This window comes from Oxyura jamaicensis, chromosome 12 (assembly GCF_011077185.1).
Source record: "Oxyura jamaicensis isolate SHBP4307 breed ruddy duck chromosome 12, BPBGC_Ojam_1.0, whole genome shotgun sequence".
Lineage (NCBI taxonomy): Eukaryota > Metazoa > Chordata > Aves > Anseriformes > Anatidae > Oxyura > Oxyura jamaicensis.
Window position 1 is genome coordinate 19541938 of NC_048904.1, and position 22696 is coordinate 19564633.

At 42.7% G+C, this 22696-nt stretch overlaps 1 protein-coding gene across 6 annotated transcripts in view; it reads left to right on the forward strand.

Moving 5' to 3' along the window:
• Positions 1 to 22696, forward strand: part of CNTN4 (contactin 4) — a 294079-nt gene that overhangs the window by 83521 nt on the left and 187862 nt on the right. Inside the window, exon 1 of one of the 6 annotated variants that reach the window (XM_035337709.1) lies at positions 13310 to 13436. The exons of 4 other annotated variants lie outside the window; for them this stretch is intronic. The gene's annotated coding sequence lies outside the window, so the exon portion shown is untranslated. Of the gene's footprint in view, positions 1 to 13309; positions 13437 to 19123; positions 19238 to 22696 lie in introns of those variants that run through there. One more of the 6 variants, XM_035337707.1, reaches the window with a different exon arrangement.

Sequence of the window (22696 nt, forward strand, 5' to 3'; positions counted from 1 at the left end):
TTTGAACTTCAGTGACAGATGGTCTGTATTTGGCAACCTGATCATTTCTCAAGTCCAGCAGTGTTTTGCTTCTCTAACCATTTGATCTCGGGGTTCTTCCAAAAGTAATGGGGCGTTTTTGAGGTCTTTGAGAGAAGTAGAGAGGCATAAGTAGCCTGAGAAATAGCAACTTAAGCCATCACCTGTACAGAAGAAAACATTTCCTGGAACTCTAAAAGCAGACTTTTTTTTCTTGTATTCATGGCTGGTAGAAATGTTCTAGTGGGTGTAGTATAGAAAATAAGATACAGCTCTAATTCCACAATGATGTAGTCATGTTTCTCGAGTGAAAACAGCTGTGATGTTGCAAATAACTTTGAGAATTTTTCCCTCCCACATCTTCATCTGAAACACATGCAAGGATCTGAGTAGTACCAAGCAACTCAGCAGTGTTCTGTCTGTGCTTTAAGGAAACCATGCGAAAGTGCTTGCTGGGCTGGGACTATGGGAGGCAAAGGGGATGTGAATGAACTGAATAGCTTCCAGTCTTCATTGAGCAGCAGGTCCCGGCAGTTGCAGGGCTCTGGGAGAGCCCGGCTGGAGAAAAAGAGCAATGTAATTCTTGCTGACAGTGGGAGGGTGGAGTTTGAGAAGCTGATCACCGGAGCATCCTCTGGGCCAGTGATTTGCCACCACAGTGCAGAGCAGAACAAAGGGCACTCTTCATTCTCCTCGGACAATTCTATCTGTGATTTTTTTATGTGAGTAATAGGTGAGGGAATTGTTACTGGAGCAATAATAATCCAGCCGGATATGTGGTTAATGAAGTACATCACTCCATGCTGCTTACGTAGCTTGATGGCTTGTGGATTCATCTCGTGTTGCAAAGCCCGTGTGTGTTATTTGAGTAACAGAGCCCTCTGAGAGGCAGTGTTCAACCAGCCTTTACTCTTTATTTGGGAAAGTCTCTTGAGCAAACAAATAATTGAGATGTACGCATCTCTAATGTGCGGGACAAAGCAGATACACAGAGCATTGTTTTGTGTAAGTTGCCAAGACTTTTAGTACAATTCTGTTTCCCAGTAAAAGAAATTCATAGCTGCTGTAGCCAAGTTTCTGTGGAGTAGATGCTATCTCCACCCCTCTATCTGGAACCAAGCCCAATGGGGAATCTGTATGGCATGCCTTCTTTGTGATTTTGTTCAGAGCTCTTAAATATAATGTCAGAGAATTAAACTGTTGTTGTTGTTAAAGGTTTTCTACTTAATGAGCATTGTGCTTTGTAACAGGTCTTTCACATAAGTCTGCCTGACCAATGTTTGATGAGGCTGTATGAATACAAGCAAAATATGTCTTTGGCCCAAAGACATTTTCATCAGGAGGGGACCCCTTGCGTGTTACTCAGGAGGTGAAGTCTCGTGGTTTGGCACAGATATATTTAGCAGTCAGTAACTTAATGAAAACTCACTTAGTTCTTGGTTGGAGGTGGCAGGTGCAGAGGCAGAAGTATTAAAATAATTTTGCTAAGAGGTGAGCCAAAACCTTAAGCTAGAGATCTCAACCCAGATTCTGTACCTTGCGCTGGGATGGTCTGTAACTCTTTTCAGTATTGTACTAGGTGCTGAAAGGATTCATTTCACCTGAAACCTGATATGCATGGCCAATTCACCTGGGAAATTTAACTCTCCATCTCAATGCATGCTTTTGTGGTAATATGGATTGGTAATATGGTGCAGAGGATGATGTCTTTAAAATAAACCTTAAGTTTTCCCATGTAATTGTACTGCTCTATTGCTGGCAGGTTTGCTCAGGATTTCGGTGTTTGCCTGAGCTGAATGTAGGCTTCAATAGCAAACTGCGGTCAGAGCACCACGAAGCTGTAGATCATTAGTACTTGCTGAAATAATCCCTATGTGAAAACAAGCATCAAGGAGTTAATGTAAGAATGAGCACATGGATTTCCCTTCATTTTCTAAAACCTCCGAGATCGCATATTCTCGAATCTCAGCCAGACTTCATGAAGCACAGAGTGGGAGGAAGAACGAAGTCAGAGTGAGGTTTGGTGACCCTGCAGTGGAAATGCTGGACTCCTAGCCTACAAAGTGTGAGCTGAAGTGCCCGCAGTGTGGCAGGTACGGGTATGTCACGCCGTGGGGACAGGTCACATTGGTTCTGGATGATTTAGGACCCAGCGAGTCCAGAATAGATCTCATACAACTGTTCATAAGAGCAATAGTACAGCAGTTTTCCTTTCCTTTTGCACAGGTTTCAGCCCATAGACTTATTTAAAAGCCTTGCAGAAAAATAGGTGTGGTAACAGTGTGTTAGAGTACTTCTTAACTGTTTATTAATATTAGAAAATGCACGGTAGCATTAATGATAGCATAGGTCTTACATTTCTGTTAGCTTCAGTGAGAAGATAAAGAAGTTGTGTGGGAAAAGGCTCCTTTCTTATTTAGTGCAGGGCAGACCTTAGAAGTTGATGAGTATCTTCATCACTGTACGGCTGATGGGAGCTGAGGGCTGTCATCACCTTGCAGGACTGTCTTGCATATCCGCACATGGAGCGTGTGCCTGCTCTTTTATAGCATCTTGGTGAAATCCTTTTATAGACGGAAATATCATGGGTCAAGAGCACTACAGATGCAGTGATCTTAAGACATTTTTCAAAATACTCAGTTTTAATGACATTTGAAAGAGCTAACTGGTCTGAGGATAAGTATGATAGGGTGGCATGTGGCAAAGCAGATAGGGGCTTACCTCCTCCTGCTTGTCTGCAAGTTTAACCTGAGAGGAGTAGAAGGGAACCCCTCTGCTGAGATTATTTGGTTCTGCCTTTTGCATGTTTATTTCACCTGGGGACAGCATTCTCTTACTGGGTGCTTCTCCCGGCTGAAAATTAGTATTTCTAATGACATTGAGAAGCAACAGTCTGGGCATATGACTTCAGTGTATGAATGACTGTGTGTGCGCCTTTACCTCAAGGCTTGAAACTGAGCTGATGCTGGAAAGGGGCCACAGGGGCTGCAGTTCACAGCTGCTGTTTGGAGGCTGTGAGTGCAGGGCATTGTCCTCCTGGCAGGAGAGGTGCTATCAGCTGAATAGGACTTCTTGTTGCACCTACAGCTTATTTTCTCTCCCACGGGAGAGTCTTAAAAGTAAAATTTAGAAAGTGGTTTTCCTTGATACTTCTTGTCTGAATGTTTTCTTGGTTGAGGAATGGCAATCCTGGTGGGGTGGGGAGAGGTCTGGAGGTTTTCAGTTCCTCACTGAACCTGTAAACATCTATGAAAATAGTGTGTATGTATGCCTTCACAAAGTTGTTCCCCCTTCCCCAAGTCCCTTTTCATTAAAAAAAAGCTGTACCAACCTGATGGCAAAACGAGATGACAGAAGGGGAACCGATTCTCTGCTTTATGTAGCAGTAACGCCCAAATGCAGAAGGAGCTGTGTAAACACCTAGGAAACCACAATCTCTGCCTTGAAAAGCTTATGAGTGAAAGCAGATTTTCAAAGACATAAAAGGCAGATTGGTGTCTCGCTCTTGCTGAAAATCACTGAGCACCCAAATCCTCTGAGCATTGTTGAAAATCTCACCCAAAGCCCCTCTCTGTTAGCATGAAACAATACGAATAAGCAGGAAAAGATTCAACAGTGCCTTTCTACCAACCATTTCCTTTGTAAGCCACTAATCTTTCTTCTTAAAGATTATATGTGATACTGAAAATATATTAGTAGGTGGGTCACAGACCAGAGGACTCGTAAAAAAGGGGAAAAGGCTGCAGATGGCTGGTTTCCATCTCCTCCCCGGCTGAATTAAGAAAGATGTTTTTCTCCCCACTACTCTATCTCCCTCCTTTCCATTTTCTGCATTATGTTTCCTCCTCCAGACTGTGGCAGTGGAGCTGAATGCTGATGAGACCATCGGCAGTCTGTCCCCAGACAGAACTTTTTAAGGTCATTTCTTCTGGTTCTCGATTGCTTGACCTGCTCACTTCTCTTCACCAGCTATGGTAGGCTGCCCAATTAGACACTGCTACTTTTATTATATTTGCTTGTCCTTCCCAGCCTTAATCTTCCTTTATTGCCAGGAGCATTCACAGCCTCTGTAGTCTGGTTAGAGCTAAAGTTCATAAGTGAAATGTTTTAAATTGACAGCTTCAAGCGAACAACCAGCGCACACTGTGATGAGGGAGAGCAGGCTGTCGGTGGACACAGGTAAGAGCTGTAACGGTGGATGCAGCGATGCTCTCGCTGTTGGTGAGCTGTACTGGCACGGGTGAATCCTTAGGATACAAATTACCTTTGAAGGGAAGATTGTACATACCTACACAGAGCAGGCAGGCTGGGCAGGGTTGTCTTGGTTTTATAACGGTGTGCAGAAGCACTGGATACAACTAATACATCCAAGGATTTGACCCTCATTTTCCAAGACCTTGGTAAATACATCCATCTTTTTCATTTCAGACCAAGTCTTGTTTTTTTAAATTATATTTGTTTTTAGGCCAAATATCTGTACACGGTCACTTGCTAAGTAAGATTATATGATAGCTGTTCTGCTGGTCTCAAGGTTTGTACAGTGGTCACTCAGAAGAGATGGAAGGAGGTGACACAGCTGAGCATTGAGGCATGAGTTCTCTTACCCTCTGATGTGAGGTCCACATCCTGTGAAACAGCCTCGTAAACCAGTGAAATAAATTCCCTGATAACAATCTCTCCTCATTCTCAGCGTCAATAAAAGCAAATTGCTCTTTTGAGAGAGAATCTGCAGGTTCCATGTGTGGATGTGCGGGGCCTTCCCTGTGGGATTGTTCCCTGGTCAGCACACAAAGAGAAATAATCTGGGCAGAATACAGAAATCCTAATAGGAAGAGATGCGCCATAGTTGGTGTGCTCATGGTAAGTACTAGAAATCTGAAGAGCATTCATGATCTGTGGCAAATGGGCATGAACCGTCGTGCAGTCAGACGAGACCAAACCTAATCCCAAGCCCGACTGTCCGAATCGCAGGAACTGGTTTAGGCTCCGTGTTTTAAAGCTCTCAGTTTTGTCTGAGCAAACAAGAATATGAATGAATCATACCGTTAAGTATTTACATTTCTCAAATGCCTGAGAAGCTTTTTAAAGGTCAATCTAATTAAGATAAAGTTTGTTTGTACCGATATAAAATAGTTACTATTATTGGAAATTCATTCCAATGCAATATATGGCATTTTGCTTAGTTTGAAATTTAGTTTTGAATGCTTATTTTGGAAAGAGCAGAAATGATCTTTTGGTTCTGTAATGTCTTATTTAAAATGACATTTTGATCAATAATGAAAATTTTTGCTACAATTAAAACAAGAATCATTCTTCCTGATGCAAAATAATTAATCAAAGTTTTTGCAGAAGGAATCTTTTATGTTGGAAATAAAATTTCCTGATTGCCATCTTATGGGAACAAAAGCCTTTTTTCTCTAATTTCAAGATGCATTTAAATTCACTTTGAAAGAGTAAATTTCATGATGCATTGCCTTAAAGGCTATAAAATTAAAATCCATTTATGCATATCCATAAGAATATCAGTCATAAGTTTTCTTAGTTTCTTTCTGTATTTGAGTACTTCTGCCTATAAAATAATAAAGTGAGATGGCTCACTTAAAAATAGAAAAATCTTTCCTGACCCTGGGTTTCTTGAAAATATTCAATACGTTGGGTTTGCTCCAGACGTTCATCGGGCTGGTAGCTGTGCCTAACCTGGGTGTAGTTCGTCCTACATAGTCAGAGATTTTCTCATGCAGGTTGTTGCCAGTCTTCTCTACTGGCCTATTTGGGGGTCACGCAGCACCGATCCCCAAACGTTTAACCAACTGGGCAGCAATAAGCTCGCGTTCTTTGTATTTTAGAGAACATCTCTAAATGTAATGAGAATATGACCTACAGTAAGAATGGTACAGAAGAAGCACCCACACGTCAGTAGCAGAGATGAAAACAAATGATGCATACCATGGAAAAGGTACTCTTGAATTTTGGAATAAAGCAGAGACTTCTACCTACATCTTTCTACCTACATCTTCTTTCACAGCCCCCCACCTGTCAGCACGGCTCTATCCCTTCCGCTGTGCCTTGTTGCCATCTCACAAAAAGATTTGAATGACTCGGGACTGCTTTGGAACCTGGTTGAGTCAGACCAGTGTAGAGATGTTTTTCTAGGAGTGTGTACTTCTGTCAATCACAGGAAAGTGAAGATGTTCTTATGCATGGTAAAATGTGGTGTTTTAACAGCATCGTAAAAAATAATTACCGTATCAGTCAGGTGTAATTATCACAGGTGTGAGCAGAAATAGATACAGCATCGTGTCTCTGTAAATACTGAAAATACTTAGTGTCAATGGGAAAAACAACCCTTGAGCCTTTTCCTTGGTGCAGCGAGGTTGTGCTCAGGGCTGCTGCTGGTCCAGGCGTTGCTGCCTTTCACAGGGGGAGACATCGCTGCTGCTGTCCTACATGGCTGCTGAGCCGCTGCCTTTCCCTCTGCCCGCCTTCTGCTCCTCACCGGGGCATTGCAGTGTCCTGAAATAGAAAAAGGGCCGCCGGAAGGCTTGAATTCCAGACACTCTATCCAGCGGTGTGACATGAAGCAGATAAAGATTTCGCCCTGATAGCTCTGCCATCTGATAGGCACCAAATGGATGGGGCACCTCGCTATCTGAGCATCAGGGACATAAATACCCGCTTGTGTCTTAATGCAGATGACTTCAGTAGGATGCTCAGCAGTGTCTACCTGTCCTGGCCGTGCTCTGTCTCAGTTTTGCCCGCGTTGCATGTCATGCTGGCCTGCCTGATGCCCTCAGCTGCATGGCGGGGAAGTTTTTGGCCTAAGCTCGGCAGTGTGTCTTGGGGGGAGGTCAGGCAGGCATCCTTGCTGCTCATGCTGCTGCCTCATCTGACCGCTTTTAAGAGAAAGCAGCATTAATGTTCTCTTTACAGTGTACATGAATTGCATCCAAAAACATTTTTTCATGGGGGAAGATAGTATTTTTGGGGGGAGGGGGAGAAGATAGCCTTATCTTATGAGTGAATAGTGTATCAGTGGCTGTTCACAAGACCTCTTCTTTAACATGTCCCCATTTTGTGGGTGTGGGAACATGAAGGAAACTCTGTCACAGCCAGACTTCTTCCTTTCTGTTCTGAGCGCTCGGTCACGGAGCATCCTCTGTGGTTCCTGCAGTGCTGGGGCCAGGCAGTCCCCAGGCATGGGGAGGTTTCGGTGCCACTAGCAGCACAGAATTCAGCCCCAAATGCTGGCTGATGCAGTGTGTGCAGCTCAAACAGATGACGGCGAAAAACACATGAAAATAAGTACGTGTACTGAAAGAGTAAAATAGGTATTGAAAAGCTTTGTAGCTGCTGAACTGTTTGCTGATTTACTTCTGTTCTAGACATGCTGTGAAGGCACGTGCAAGGAACCCAACATCTGTGTCCCTGCTGCCCTGGTGGCTCTTCAGCAAGGTGCAAGTGCGAATCGCATGGATGTTTACACTTGCAACCACACCAGTTTTTTTTGTTGTTGTTGTTTTGTTTTGTTTTGTTTTCCTAATGATGCTAAAAAAGGCTTACCCCTTTTCAAACAGACTCCTGACATGCCATGTCTCTCAAAACCTGTGCCTGAGGCACCGGTTCCCATCTCCCTTGCAGGGAAGGGAAGATCTGGTGCACAGGACAAGTGTGACATTGTGGTGTGCAAAGAAAAGGGAGGCCAGGTAATAGGTCCAGAAAAATTATTTGTGTATGAAGAGTATACAAAAGATGGTAATTACCAAAATAAATTTCACAAGAACATGGGTTGAAGTCCTTTACTCCTGGAAAGAAGAGTCCAAAAATGCGTAATAACTTTTGTCGGTATTTCAGTTTTCTAACCAAAAGATGTGCAATAAGCAAGGAATTGCTTTCTTGTAGCAGGGGTCCTGGCTTCCAAAACCCTGCAGTGGAGAAGATGATAGGAATTGCTTTTGAGTTGTTCTGGTCATAATGACTGGAGATTAGATTATAATAAGGTCAGTCTCTGAAACATTTCACTTTAAAATCCACTTTTCTATTTGGACATACATTTTAGCTCTGTGGCATGGCATTTATGTGGAAAATGATACAAGGTAAGAGGTGGAGTGCTGTTTAGAGGAAACGTTGTAGATTATAAATAGATTAGATTCATCCGAGGGAGGAAACTTTCAGTCCCTGCTTCGAGCCAGCTGTGGCTCTTTGCCAGGGCCCGGCGGCCAGGCAGCGCTGCCCATGCTGTTAGTCCTGGAGGCAGTACCGAGGTCTCGTTTTCAGGCTTTCATCAAAGGAAAGGCTGAATGGAAGTTAGCAGCAGTTCTAAAAAAAAAAAAAAATGGTTTCCCATTTAAAAATCAAAGTAAGATGTTGCTCTGAACCACCCTGTTAGCAGTTGTGCCCCTCATGTCCTTAGTCAAGGAATAGGTAAAATTTTTTTAAGCTTGAGATTTTCATCCGTTATTTGACTCTCAAATTTAACTTGCATGTTGGTGGAAAGTTATGAATGAATGCTCATGTGCTACTGTGTGGTACTGCTCATGTGTGGTATTTCCAACAAATGAATGCATTTAACTAATTTAAAACATGTTTACAGGACAGCACGCTCACTTTCCCGCAGCGCTGTGCATGCTCCCATGTCCTGGATGGATGCAGTCCTTTGGCTTTGACAGCAAATGATTTTGCTGGTGGAAGGAGCACAGAAATGGGACCTCACCTGCTACTTACAGGTGGAGCCGTGCCTGCTGCGATGCCAGTATCTATAAGGATACCAGAGAGGGAAGTCATTTATTCCTGCTGGGCATCGTGTGGGTTTGAGCGGTGTGTGGAGCTTTATGGGCTGTGCAGGTTTCCCTCTGTGTTCTCCCGTGTGCTCTGCACAATGATGGTCTCAGAGCTAGAAAGCTACGGCAGCAGTAAAAATGGAGGAGAGACAAAACCAGCTTTAATTGGGTTTGAGAACGCTAGCTGTTGTTTAAAATGTAAATCTACAATTATCTTCTGCTCTCCACTTCGACTTTACTTCACTTTCCAACTGAAAATTAATATCTTTGCTTTTGTTTACTGCACTGATTGATTTAGCTAATAGAAAAGAAAATTCTATTAGTGCAGGATTCTTGTTAATGTAAGGAAGCTTAAATAATTCTTATTATAATACCAAGAAATGTCATAACATTTTCAAAAATGACCAAGGTCTAGCTGCAGAAGTGCCTAACATGCTCCCTTGTAACGGTGGTGTGACTGGCGGGAACTTCAAGCCAACTAGCTTGGTTAGGTAACGAGCTTACATACATGGTAGATGTATATTTAGGATGTTCTTCATGCTGAGAGCCTAATGCATTTCTACTGCTGACTTTAGGATTTAGGGGTAAATTTAAGCAGATAAGAGCGGAGGTGCGGCTGCAGGACATAGGGTGCTTTTACCAGCTGCTGGGCTGCTCCAGTGGTTCCTGAAGCTCACTGGGGTTCCAACTGGCTTTGGCAAATGTGTCCTCAGCTATTGAAATGTTTATGGTGTACGATCTCATGCCTGGGTTAGAAATCTCAGGCTTTAGAAGTCTAACGGCTGGGAGAGCCCGCTTTTATGTGACTGGTGGCTTAAGAAATTTTGCACAGTACGAGTTGCTGGGAGTTTGTGCAGGCTGATCAAATTGAATGCTTATCAGAACTTAAAGCAAACATCTGCATCTTTCATCACCCTAAGTGGAGCTAAGTACAGTTGCAAAGCTTCTAATTACTGTTGTGTGTGAAGTGAGGAGCTACACTGCCCTCTGTACAAGCTAGATACAGCTCGCGTGGAGGAAGGAATGCTATTAAATCTCCAGGAAAAAACAGGGCATAAACAAACTTGTTAGTGAAAAAGCCTTTGATAAACTTACACATCTAAATCCACCTTGAATTAGATGCTTTGAGGATAAGGTCACTGTTTCTCATAAGAGGTTTTCTGTAATGTTTCTGCTTTGCAAAAAGATGCAATTCTGCTGCTGAGGTGCCTCCTGCCATTTTCTCTATTAGTCACGATGGCTCCACAATTACATTGCAGTTTGCGTTCGTCTTCTGGAAAGACTCAAGGTTTCAGATTCCTCAGGAACTGATGGAGACGGAACTGATTTTAAAGCTGAATTGCGGTCAGTTCCCACTAACCCACTACCTCCCCGTGGTCGCTTTCCAGCAGGATCAGACCAGCCAGGTCTGTGCCAGCTGCGAGACCAGGATTAAATATCAAAATTTGGTAAAAGTTTGGGGAAGTGCCCCAGGGTGCTGAATATTTCCATGACCTGAACATCAATGTCTGTTTTACTTCAAACAAATTGTTGACATTCTTTAGTCCACTAAAAGACAGTTGTTATTAACACATCAAATTATTCTATGTCAAACCGATAGGTTTAATAAACAACTCAAGTTCTTTGAATGAACATCAGCAAAGAACGTCTGTTTTCTTTAAACATGGAAGTGTGCCTGTGTGCAGCCACTTCTGCTCATTCCCAGTTCCAGTCTCTGACACTGTGGGAGCTTTTACATGTTTTGCTATTGAAATCAGTAATAAAGGTTGGGAGGAATCAGATCACCTACACCAGCCTCCTCTTCCAAGCTGGTCCACGTTCTCAGGGACTTTTTGATCTAGGTTTTGAGCATCTCCAAGGACTCTACAGCCTGTCTGGATGTGTTGCATTTTAACAATCCATGGTGTAGCAAAATAAAATCTTGTGGACAAATGCAAAAATATTAAAGGACCTAGCATTGGGTTTTAAATTTACTGGGCTTTTATGTGCTATGTACAATGTCTGCTGTGGAGGTGTGAGGTATGCAAACCAGGCATGGTATAAATTCAGGGGGAATCACTTGATGAGGCCACTGCTTTGGCCAGCCTCGGAAGGAACACAAACATGATAAAGTTCTTGTGCTCTCATCTTTAGAGTAAAATCAGGTAAATTACTGTTAAAATTAGAGTTAATGTCTAACAATTGCCTGTGGAAAGTACTGGTGTATATCTGTTTTCCAAAAGGCTTGTGAAAGATTTGTCTTGGATCATTGTTTTCCAGTGGAACAACCTGCTGCAATACCTTCTTTTTTTTTTTTTTTTCCTGTTTGCTTTAAAATATACTTGTGGATGTAAATATGTAGGTACAACAAAGATAAACATGGAGACTCCAAAATTCTGTATTTTCTGCTTAAATAACTTCATATAATTAGATGTAGAAGCACGGAATAAGATCTAAATAGATAGTGGTAATATAAAATTGTTAGATTGTGTATGATACAGAATTGAGTTTTCAAAGTAACTTAGGAAACTAAACTCAATTTGAGACCTAATTATTTTAACAGCTATGAAAATTTTACCCTTGTGCAGTTTCCCCAAAACCAAAGAGAGAAGTTTCTTTCTTCTTGGCACCGATTTAATTTTATTTTGTTCTTAAACACATGAAACAGTCTAGCGGCATTAATTAGGTTTTCTGAGATTTGTATTTGCGATATGCAAAACGAAGGCTGAGTGAATAGCCAGGGAATCGGCAGGCTATATGAGTACAAACAATGAGACATCTTTAGACATGGGATGATTTCCCACAGCACTGCCAAACTCTGCACTTCAAATGTGTCTCGTATAAAAGATGGCTTCCCAGGAAGCACAGTTTCCATTGAAAATCTGATTGTTCAAGCAGATTTTGTTGCATTAAAATATGCTGATCAGAAAGCTAAATGGCTGTTTCTTGGCTTTAGCTACTTATTAAAAATGGGCGCTTCTTGCAGGCTTTCAGTAGCCCAGCCACAGCTGAGAAGGCAGATTTAGCTCTGCAGGAGTCCATGCAGGAGTCCAACAGCAAACAGCCAGCTCTGGCTGACTGGGCTACAGAGGATAAAACAGTGAGACAGAGGGGTACCGGCATTTGGGACAGCGTTTTTACCAGCTGTGGGTGTTTCAGAGTCTGTGGTAGCTTCTTACAGGTGGTATTCTCTGAAACCATAAAGAGACACTACTTCATCTTTTAAATATTACTCATAAACCAGTATTAGTAATACACCATACTTAAAAATAGCTGTGAAAAATTTCCGATTTTCCAGTTTTGCATTGTGAAGGTACTGATTGCAACAAGATCACCATAAACATTCAAAGCTGCTTGGGGTGCTTTAAACCTGAGCCTGGTGCACTAAAAATGCTCCTTCACCTCCAGAGGTCCAGGATCACATTTCCTCAGTGCCAGGGTCTCAGGCTGAAAGGTTGGGGAAAAGTCAGTAAAAAGTCACACGGGCCTAAGAAATTCCGAAAGCCCCAGTACATGCCTGCATCGTTAGGTGATTTTTATTTTTATTTTTTTTAGTATCAAAATCTGCTCCTGTAGCCTTTAGAAGATGGGATTTAGGCACTTCTGAAAATGTCAGCTAAAATGCACTTGGTACATTGACAGAACTCATTTTATGAATCATCTCTTTTTCTGGAAGAAATAAAATAAATTACCGATCCTTGTCTTTAGGGGGAATCTTGTTCTATACATGGATCAATAAAAATGCATCTTTAGCAAGGAGAGGGTAGATACAATGGGCAGAAAAATTAGTCTGTTCATCAAGGACAACTTGAAAGGAGGAGGATTGTGGAGGTGCTTCAAATATTACTGTGTTGTGCCACACTTGCATGATACGGAAAGACCCTTTAGCGATAAATATTTCCAAGTTTCTACAATTTTAGTACTGCGAAAGTTATTTTTTATGTAGTGAAATTAACCGATGTTCAGAATTCTTGTACATGTGCTCTTCTCAGAAGAAGTTTTGTTACATCCTGCTCCATCCATCCTTTGTGAGCATGGAACAGCGATTTAATTTCAGACCTGAAGTGTTAAGTTTTAATTTTTTTTCCTTTGCTCAGTCTCCTGTCTAGTCATACATAAATCAGAGGAATATGAAAGAACTAGTAAAAATGTCTGTATCCTTCTAGAGCTGTAATTTGGCTCCATGAATTATTAATTATTGGACCAGTATAGCAACAGCTTTTTCAGAAGTCGGTATAAATGTAAGAGGCTCACCTTATCAGCCAGGATCTAAGCCGTGGCAGTAATGTAATTCTTACCATTTAGCACTTTGTGGTACGTTGAAAAGGAATAGGATATTAGACCATTTAAACTTTCTGAAATGTAACACAGAGTAAGGAAGTGCCTTTTTTTTTTTTTTTTTTTTTTTTGGCTCCTGCCTCTGAAATAATTTCAAAGAAATGAATACCCATGGATTTCTCAGGGGCTCGGGCTTGGGGAAACGCTGAAGCTGCTCCATTTGCCAAGAGTCACTGCGAGGGAGACCAGCGGCTCCGGGAGCACTGGGAAAGCAAAGGCTTTAGCTGCTGGAGGTGCTAGGAAGAAGAGAAGTCTGTGGAGGCTTGAAATTAAGCTAAAATGAATGAAAGGTAGCGTTTACCAAATACAAAGAAGTCTGTTATTGTAAGTAAAATTTTCCTTCCTAACTAATGTAGTGCTCTAATACTGTGCTGTGCGAGTTTGGTGTTAATTTCATAGTGCCTCTGCCAATATTGGGTCTGGGAGATGCACAGTGAGCTGTGCTCTGATGGGGGGCTGGCGAGGAGAAACAATAAATTAAAAGGGGGGTAAAAAAAAAAAAAAAAAGTATTTTTGTTTGAATGAATTCTGTGTTTGAAAGGAATCTTTAGGACTATACCAAAACTCCGTCCTTCCCAGCTGTAATCTGCCTTTGGCTGTTTCAGAGTTGGGTGAAGCGGTGATTTATTGAATCACATCTTGCAAAATGTAAGTGGATGTAACGGAAAATTGAAGTACTTCAGCACTTGTCCAATTTGGAAATCTAATTTTAACATTTTTAGTATTTTTGCAATACTGTTTTCCATATCAAAAGTTATTTTAATAAGGAGTCTCTCTTGCAATATATCATAATCTATTTTTTAAAATACATTTTAATTTATAAACAAATAGGGTGAGGGTAATAAGAAACTGATTAGGTCCCTTTTTGCACCGAGGTTTTAATAAGCATTATATTACAAAATTTATGTAAAGCAATATTTCAGGGAGAAACCGTAATGAAATTCTAATGTGGATTTTACCTGAGATGGTTCCGCGGGACTGAAACAATCTCGCTGCTGCCACTTGCCTCTGATTTACAGCGGCAGCTCTGCTGCTGTCTGGCGGCACTGAGCAGCATGCGGCTCCGATGAGCCAGGCTACACAACTCTGGGGAGGGAGCGAGCTCCTGCCCCCATTCTTGCTTTCATGGTTGTGTATGATGGGGAAGAATTTGGTAGGTGATGCTGTGAATTAAAGTTTCTTTAATTTTCTTGCTCCTTACCTGACTTTTAAGTACCATATCTTTGCAAAACGCTCATTTCCTATGGGAAATTAATAAGTCTCTTACACGATTCTGTTAAGCTGAGTATGTCCTGTACCAACTGAGTTAACTTCTTGGTCAGGTAGTGCCGAGGATATTCCCTCCCTGTGGAGGCTCTGGTGCATGCAGAAGGAGCGCAGCAGAACTGACCAGAACAGTGCTGGGAGGTCGTAAAGGCAATTTAAGGCTGCTCCGGGGGAGCACAAGTGTTGGTGAGCCTTCTGCAGAGCATCAGCTTGCAGCAGACCCATCTGCCCATAAATAACACTAAAGTTTACAGGCTTTTAAATAGATGAAAACAAATTGGGATGGCTTTTTCTCATCAGTGTTTTTAAGGGGGTGACTTCTCTTTTTTCTCCTGGGGAAGAGCCGTGACCCGCCCCTGGCTGCAGCAGTGGGGCTGGGCCACGCGTGGCTCCTCCAGGGTGGGGAATTGAAGGGCCAAGGCTGGGTGGGGGGCAGCTACCTGCCACCTCGATTGTGTACTATACCCAAAATAAATCCCCTTGAGAAGTGCAAGAGCAGTGGTAATGGATAGCCCAATTTCCAGCCTGCCACACACGTGTTGCTGGTCTGGCACCAGGGCTGTGTCTGTGCCCGCAGAGCCGCCTTGGTGGCTGCCAAAGCAAAGTCCCCAGAGCGCCTCCATCACGGGCTGGGAGCTGCCAGCCTGCTGCTGGTACCCAGCCCTGCTGGGCTGGGCTGCAGTGCTGGTAATGATGCCTTTGGATATGTCCCTAAGAGTTTTTTGGGGGGTCCTTGAAATTCGCCTTTGTTGCCCCCATCCAGTTGCTGGCCACAGCTCGCTGGCAAAAGTGCTGTGAGCAGCAGACGTGGGGTTTGGCCCTGAGCACGGGGCCAGAGAAGCTCTTCTCATGCAATGTGGGTGAGAACTAGCAGCACAAAGATGCTTTAATCAGGTGTGTTGCAGTTGAGTACAGGCTGGGGACATTGATCCCCAGAAGGAGCTAAGGGAGCTTCCTGGGGCTTCGCTGCAGAACACAACGCATACACAGGTCAGCCTCCGGAGGAGTTTTAAAATAGCCAAAGGAAGGGATGGGGACATGGCTTTGTGTTTGGTGGGAGCTCCCAGCGGCGCTGCTGAAAGACCCCAGGCTGCGCTGGGAACCCAGCGCTGCTGTTCCCGCTGCTGCCATGCACAGCTCCGTGGTGTGACCGCCCGCCAGTCAGTCCGTCCCTCTGTCCATCCATGGCTCACCCCGGCCAGGGCCCGCATCCCATTTTTGCAGCTGGATTTGGGGAGCAGAAACCCATCCAGACTGCACCCAGGGACCTCCAAACTTGGAGGTCTGAAACAAAATTAATTTGTGCAAGGGAAATTATCGCGTGTTGGAATTATCACGCGTTGAACTGCGTCTCCAAATGAAGACGTGACAAATAATCGTGCTTTGATGGCTTTTGAATCTCACAAATTAAACCTATTAGGAATGCCTTACTCAGGTTTCTGCGGTGCAGTTTGGCACAAAGAACCAGTTGTATTCGGAGAGGCAGTAACAAGTATATACTTAGGTGACAGAAAACATGACAAAATGCTTATTGCTGGAGTGGAAGTACATGAGAAAATATATGGCTATTATCCAGCTGCAAGTTTCTCAATTTAAATGCAAACAAAACAGGAAAATGAAATGCAATTTTTAGTTTAATCAACTTTCATGAGTCTTCTGGGAAGCCCAGAAGTATCTGAAAGGAGCCTCTGGGACCTGTTGGGTTTAAATATGAATTTTGAAGTCTGCTCGGTAATAAATGGTGTGCTGTGTTTGGTTTAAAAATTAAGCCTTGCAAGTGACATCTGTGTTTAACTGGAAGCTGGCTGGCAGGGGGATAGGCTGCTTGAATTAGCAGCTCATTTCAGAGGTGGGTTAACCCTTTCTTTTGCTAAAATTGTGTTTCTAATTATTTGCCTCGTGTGTTCTACAAACAGCGAATTAAAATCACAAACCCATCCATTGTCATTATTAAAATGGAGACCAAATGTGGATGGCAGACTTTGCAAGGAGTACGCAACAGGCTGCACCCAGCCACACAGAGGAGGGAACCACAGAAACTACAGCAGAACTTACAAAAAGTCAAAGTAATTAAAAATAGCAGGTAGCTTCTCTGCCCATAAAATCATTCGTTGAACAGAGGGGGATTTCAGAATGATTTTGCATATCATAGCGTCGAGTACCTGATCTGTGGAGATATTACAAGTATAAGAAAATATTAAAAGTTTGTGTTTAAATGTATAGGATACATCCCACATATAGGGTGCTGTAAGAACTGCAGGAGTGCAAAAGGTACAGCAAAATCATTTCTTGTTCCCCCCAGCCCCTGACCCTGGGAGGGGCCGGGACGTTTCTGCATTGATGTCCTTACTGTTACGCTTCTCTTGAGACCACTTACAAAGGTTCACAAGGTTGTTTTTATTTTCCTTGCTCTTGATGCCTTTTTAATGAGGCCTCCTAGTAAACAGCAAGCATTATGCTTTCCTGTTGTATTCCTGTCTGCCGCCTTTAAACATTTATTACTAATACATGTGGGAAATGATTTATAAATTAAATATTAGGAAAATGTACTTTTAAAAAACAGAAGTAGTTAGGGGGTATATTTTATAATTGTCATTGGGGGAGTGGGAGAGGAAGTCGGGCCAATATTTTGCTAATGGAAGCACAGTGAAAGGGACTGGTAAAGCATCGCTGTGGTTTCATGTAATAAATAGACATAATAGATGCAGGGAGTTTTCAGTGCACATATCTGGGTCTGTGGCTTGGAGTAATAAAATCTGAATGGAAAAAAAAGGCAGCTGTGCAAAGCCATGCCCGCCTGTCCCCGTCCTTGCTCTGGCACATTTCCTCCTCTACTTTGCTGCTTCAGTGTTGGGTCTCCAGGTTCAAGTGGTCCTTGTGAAATACTCTCTAATCACCAACACCAGCTAATCAAGCCTAATAATGCAGTTGTTTTGGAGTTGAAATGTGAGTGTTAGAGCCCTGCATGGAGTTGCTCCGTCATGCTAAATGCTCTCGTGTTGGGATGCTGCCTGCTGCAACGTTGCTCTTGCTGCATTAGGGATTCCCAAGTCAAGTACAAATTCCATAATGACTTAAAGATGTTGCATCTTGTTACTGAATTTTATTCACTTACTTGCTGCTCAGTTAATACGTAAGCAAATGCTTTCTCTTTAAATTATGAATGAACCTGCTGTTGGACAAGGCAGTCTTCACCTGGATCTGGAGCACCCCTTTTGCTCTCTCATGCTTTCGTGCCAGACTTGCAGTAAGGTTAACGACGAGCAAATGCACATCTCTTTTTTGACAAAAGTCTTTGCATTTGGCTGCCCTGCAGCAGGCTGTTGTCTCTCTTCTTCGAGAGGCTGTGGTTACTTCTCAGCGGATGTCTGTGCTGGTTCTGCTGGCAGGTTTGGACAGCATGTCTCATGTCACATCTGTATGGGGTGCAGTTGTTCTAGTAAATGGCACATTTCTGGCAGGCTTGGAGCTTGGGGAGGTCTTTTTTCTAGCACAGTGGGTTTGTTGTGTGCCCCTGGAAGGCTTGGGGGGGTCCTGGCTCTGGTGGTGCTGCTCACCCCTCGCTGGTGGGGGGCTGGTGGCTCCTTTTTCTAAAAAGCGTTCCGAGAGCATGAAACATTTCTTTGATCATTTTCATCTTTTATCTTTAAGTAGCTGATTTTGTTCTCTTCTGTGAGCAGTCATCTCAGATAGCTAATCAAGCTGCATAATAATGAAAAGGTCAAAACAAAGTAGGGAGCTACCACTATTTGTGGCAAAGGCTGGGCTTGGCTTTCAGAGGGGTGCTGACCATTGTCAGAGCAGACATTTAGCTTTATTTTTCAGAAAGAAATGAGGTTACCATTTTTCCTGGCCTTTTTGCTATAAAGTCGTGTTGTCACCCATGGACGTTGTCGTGAGAAAAGTAAGAAGAGTGAGGAGCTGACATCTCTTGTAAGGAAAAATTACCCCAGGAACGCAGAGGTCCCTAATTAAATCAGAGTAATGGCAGACTTTGGGCAGCAAGGGGAGCATGCCCAGCAGTTGCTATCCGTTCTCCAGATGATGGTAACAGCTGCACCAGAGCGCAAACCAGGTTTCTCTTCAAATTGCCTTGCATGAGTAGAGAGCATGAGGCTGAATTCATTCAACCTCAACACATCAGTGAAGATAGAAAATGATAGGAAATTAATCCTTTCCTGATGGTTTTAAGATGATAATCCTCCATAGTTATCCTCTCAAACCAAATTTGGAAGATCTTTCGTTCATTTCCTCCCCTGCAGGCTCGCACAGGGGATGGCAGAGCCAGTGCTTGGTGGAGGCTGAAGCTGGGATGGGGCCGCTGGAGCGGGTGCCGCTCTGAAAAGTTCTTAAACTTCGCTTTTCGTAATGAAAAGTGACTTGGATGATGGGGAGTTTTCCATGCTCTTTCAATGAGCTGTGGGGGTTTGGCAGTTGGTGGGATTGGCTTGTTCTCCGTGCTGATGGTGGCATTTATTTCAGAAGGCCAATCGTTTATTTCTCAGTTCTGTTGCGTGGGATTTATTTTTAGTGTAACTAATCAAATGAGTATAGACCTAGAATAGCATGGGTGAATCAAATGAACCTTTACAGGAGTGGAAGTTTGATTTATTAAGTGGAATTGTAATTCAACCTGAAGAGTTTGATTGCCCTCATACCCACTAATCCTTTTTTTTTTTTTTTTTTTTTTTTTGAGATCAATTTACCCCAAAGATCTGTACATAGGGTGTTTTCTTTTTGGCTGTCATTTTCCTCAAGACCTTTAAATGGTATAAAAGATGAGCTCCAACTGTTTCTCACTGTGTGGTGTTTTCTGATGCTCAAATTGCTGGATTTTAGCCTTCTCAGTTTGTTCCAGAGTAAGTATCACTCAGTAGTTATTGCTACAGGAACATTGATTTTAATTTTACCAAAATAAGTACATTGAAATGTTTGCATGTTATTTATTACCAACTGTTGTGTTAGCATTGGAGATGTGGTTTTATTTATTTCTGGGTACGGTGAAATTAATTTTGTCTGCTTATCTGAGACTTTCTTGCCAGTTATTCATAGCCTGACTTTGTCTGCAATCTCCAGACCATTTACTGGGTGATGTGAAATATTTGTGTGTTCTTGCATTAAGATTTAGAATTACAAAACTGTCTTCTGGTATTTATAGCGGCCAGCTGCAGCAGGAGGCAGCTCACCTCTTGTCCCCGGCAGCAGCAGAGGCATTGGGAGGCTCGGCGTTACCCACGCTGGGGAACCGGGTCTCACTCAGATCCGGGCTGGCTCGGATCATCTTAGTGCATATAAAAAGCACGGCATTGATCAGCTGAGCAGTGCCTCAGCTCCCCAGCCAATTGCTTCGTGACTCTGTGGGTCTGGATATAGAAAACTGTTTTTCTGCGTGTGTGGCAAAACGCGTAATTATTTTACACAGACCCCCGCTGAGAAGCATGTGGGGAGGTTGAGGAGCTGTGTGAAGTTTTTGTACTTTCCTGGAAGGTTCCCCACTGTGGCATGGTAGCAATAAATTCCAGATGAACCGGGATGAAATGGTGTCAGATTTATCTGGCGTAGCTCTGGCACCTAGCCCTTGCGGCCCTGTCCTCCTGCCCGGCCTCCTGTGCTTGAACCCAGCCACTTCTGCTCTCAGCATGGATCTTTCATTTTTGTCAACAGGCTTAATGGCAAGGACATGGTGGCTTTAAAGACAGTATTAAGAAGTTTCTAAAAATAGTTGGAATTAGGAATAATCAAATTTATACAGGTGGGTGTTTTGAGCAACTGCTCACATCTGTTTAAAGGAGAGAAAAATTGCAGTGTATTGGTGCTTTGGGGTTTGTTTATAATGGCCCCTTGATAAATATTCTACTCAAACTGAAATACAGACTCTGGAGACAGCAAAAGATGTGCTGCCTCTTGGCCACTACATCTGATTACAGTTTAGACTGAGTTTTACAGTAGCTTGCAATAATTGTTCGGTTTACTCAATTTCTGCAGAGATATCAACCATTTAAATATTTCTGAGTTTCTCAAAAACATTTGAGATCCATCTCCAAGGATTTTCATAGAAGCAAAAACCCTAGCTCACAGTTAAGTATGTCTCATTTTTTTTTGTCCCATATTTGTTCTATCCAGAAAATGCAGAAATAAAATCCAAAACAAGGAAATTGGTTTTTATTTATTTTTATCTTTAAAAGCCTGGGACTGAACATAATGCTACTCAGCCTCTGTCACTGGCAGATTTCGTCGTCTCCTTCCCAATGAGGTGCACGTTGATGGGAGAGTGCCTGAGCACACGGCTGCTGTGGAAGGACAGACAGACAATTGTCTGTCTTGCTGCCCAGGGCTGCCAAACCTTGACAAAACGGTGAAATCTCCAAGGAATCCAATTTCACGAGATTCAAACCCGGAGGGGTTTGGCTAACTTTGGCTCCAGCTGAGCCCCCAGGGGGTGTCCATCACAAACGATTACTGTCTTCAGTTGCTGATCGATGTAATGAGACGGGATACAGCAAAGGGTGTTCCACAGCCGGGCACAGCTAAGGGGGAAGGCAAATTTGTGCAGATAAGTGCCTCAAAAGAGATTTTGTGAGTAAAATGGACAAATAAACCTCTCAAGAAAGAACTGAAAACAGCAAATAAACCCTTTTCCATTTTAGTGCTTTCCCTGCAGAGATGGGGAGAGATGTTCTTTGGAGCTTCATGCTACTGTTTTCAATAATATGCCCAGGGCAAAAAAAAAAACTTAAATTACATTTTTTTTCCCCCTCTGCTTTGGGATTTCTTCACAAATCCAAAACATTGGTTGTTTTCTGCATGCTTGTTTGGTTTTCTGCAATTAGAAACTGTAACTAGATTTCATGGCAGTTGGAGTTGGTTGATCATGTAGGAGTAGCGAGAAGAAATTTGTTGGTATGTGTTTTCCCTTGCTTTCATTCATCCTGTTTTCCTGAAATGAAACTTGATGAGATGTTTGGAGCTGATATTCTAGTTCTTCTAGTTGCCAACTGCTAGGATTTTCCTACCTGGCTTTTTGCTATGCTTTGGATATCAGAAACGAGAAAAATGATACTCAACAGGGGACGACCAGGAATTGTTTTACCTCCTGCCCCAAGGTTGTTGGCCAGGGGAGATCTTGAAGCAGCTGGCACAGGAGTGTGCAGGGGCTTCCTGAAGGATGCTCTCCCACCCAAGCAATGCTTGCATCTTGCATCTTCATAGTATTTAAAATAACTTGTCTGGTATTAAACGGCAGTGTGTGCTAAGCAATAGTTTCAGCTCACATAAATATTATCACTTAGAAGGATTTTCCTTCTGACATTTCTTCATAACTGCATTTCAAAGCCTGCTTACTGAGGAGGTTGTTCTGATGATTTTTTTTTTTCTGTAAATAAACTATTTTTGAAAAACAGATCCCTCCTAAGGGCAGTCAAGTGTCAAGCACAAGTTATGGATGGTGTCAGCTGCGTGTGGGAGCACACGCTCCATTTATTCATTACAGCTGTGAAAGCTTAGCTGTGCAAATGTCTAGTGCTGGTTGTGTACCTGTCACTTTGGAGCTTTTAATGAACGCTGATCACATTCTTCCAGATGTTTACTTGAATAAAGTGAATGCGAAGTAATTTTTTGAAAACACTGTGAAGTTGTTTTTTTTGTTTTTTTCCAGTATTAGGATGAACCTGAAGAAACTTACCCTTTCCAGTGAGCAGTATGTATAGCTTCCAAGAATTCCCATCTCTGAAGAATTATTGTTCAGTGGAAAAGGGATTTGCACATTCACTTTGGTCATCTCGCAAAGATCGATTTAAACTTTTTTTCCAGCATACTATAACTTTTTAAAATCATGTAAGAAATTTAGTTCCAGGGACCTTATTCTCAATAATATATCTTTTTCTTTAAGCAATCCCTTTTATCTTGGGGAAAACAAATCTCTTTGGCTCTTCTTGCAGAACTTTGCTGTGCAATTGGGGAAATAATGCTTATCTCTGATTCTTTGAGCAAATGCTTTGGCCATCCACATTTCTATTGCTGCTTAAAACTGTTCTAAGTGGTAGAAAACGCAGAGTATAGAAATGTTGCATAGCCAAATTTGAGCCAAGACTGCTGGATCAGCAGAGCCTGTGCCCTGGAGCACTGCGAGCAGGCCGTTGGGCATCCAGCGAGAAAGCCCCGCAACTGCATCCTCCTTTAAGAGCTCTTCCTTCCCGTGTGTGGCAGGGTTTGCACATATTCTGTAAGACATACATCAGAAACCATGGCATGGTGATGGAGATAATGTGAGGTCTTTTGGGAAACCCATAATCAACAAATAATTTTCAGGAATCCCATAG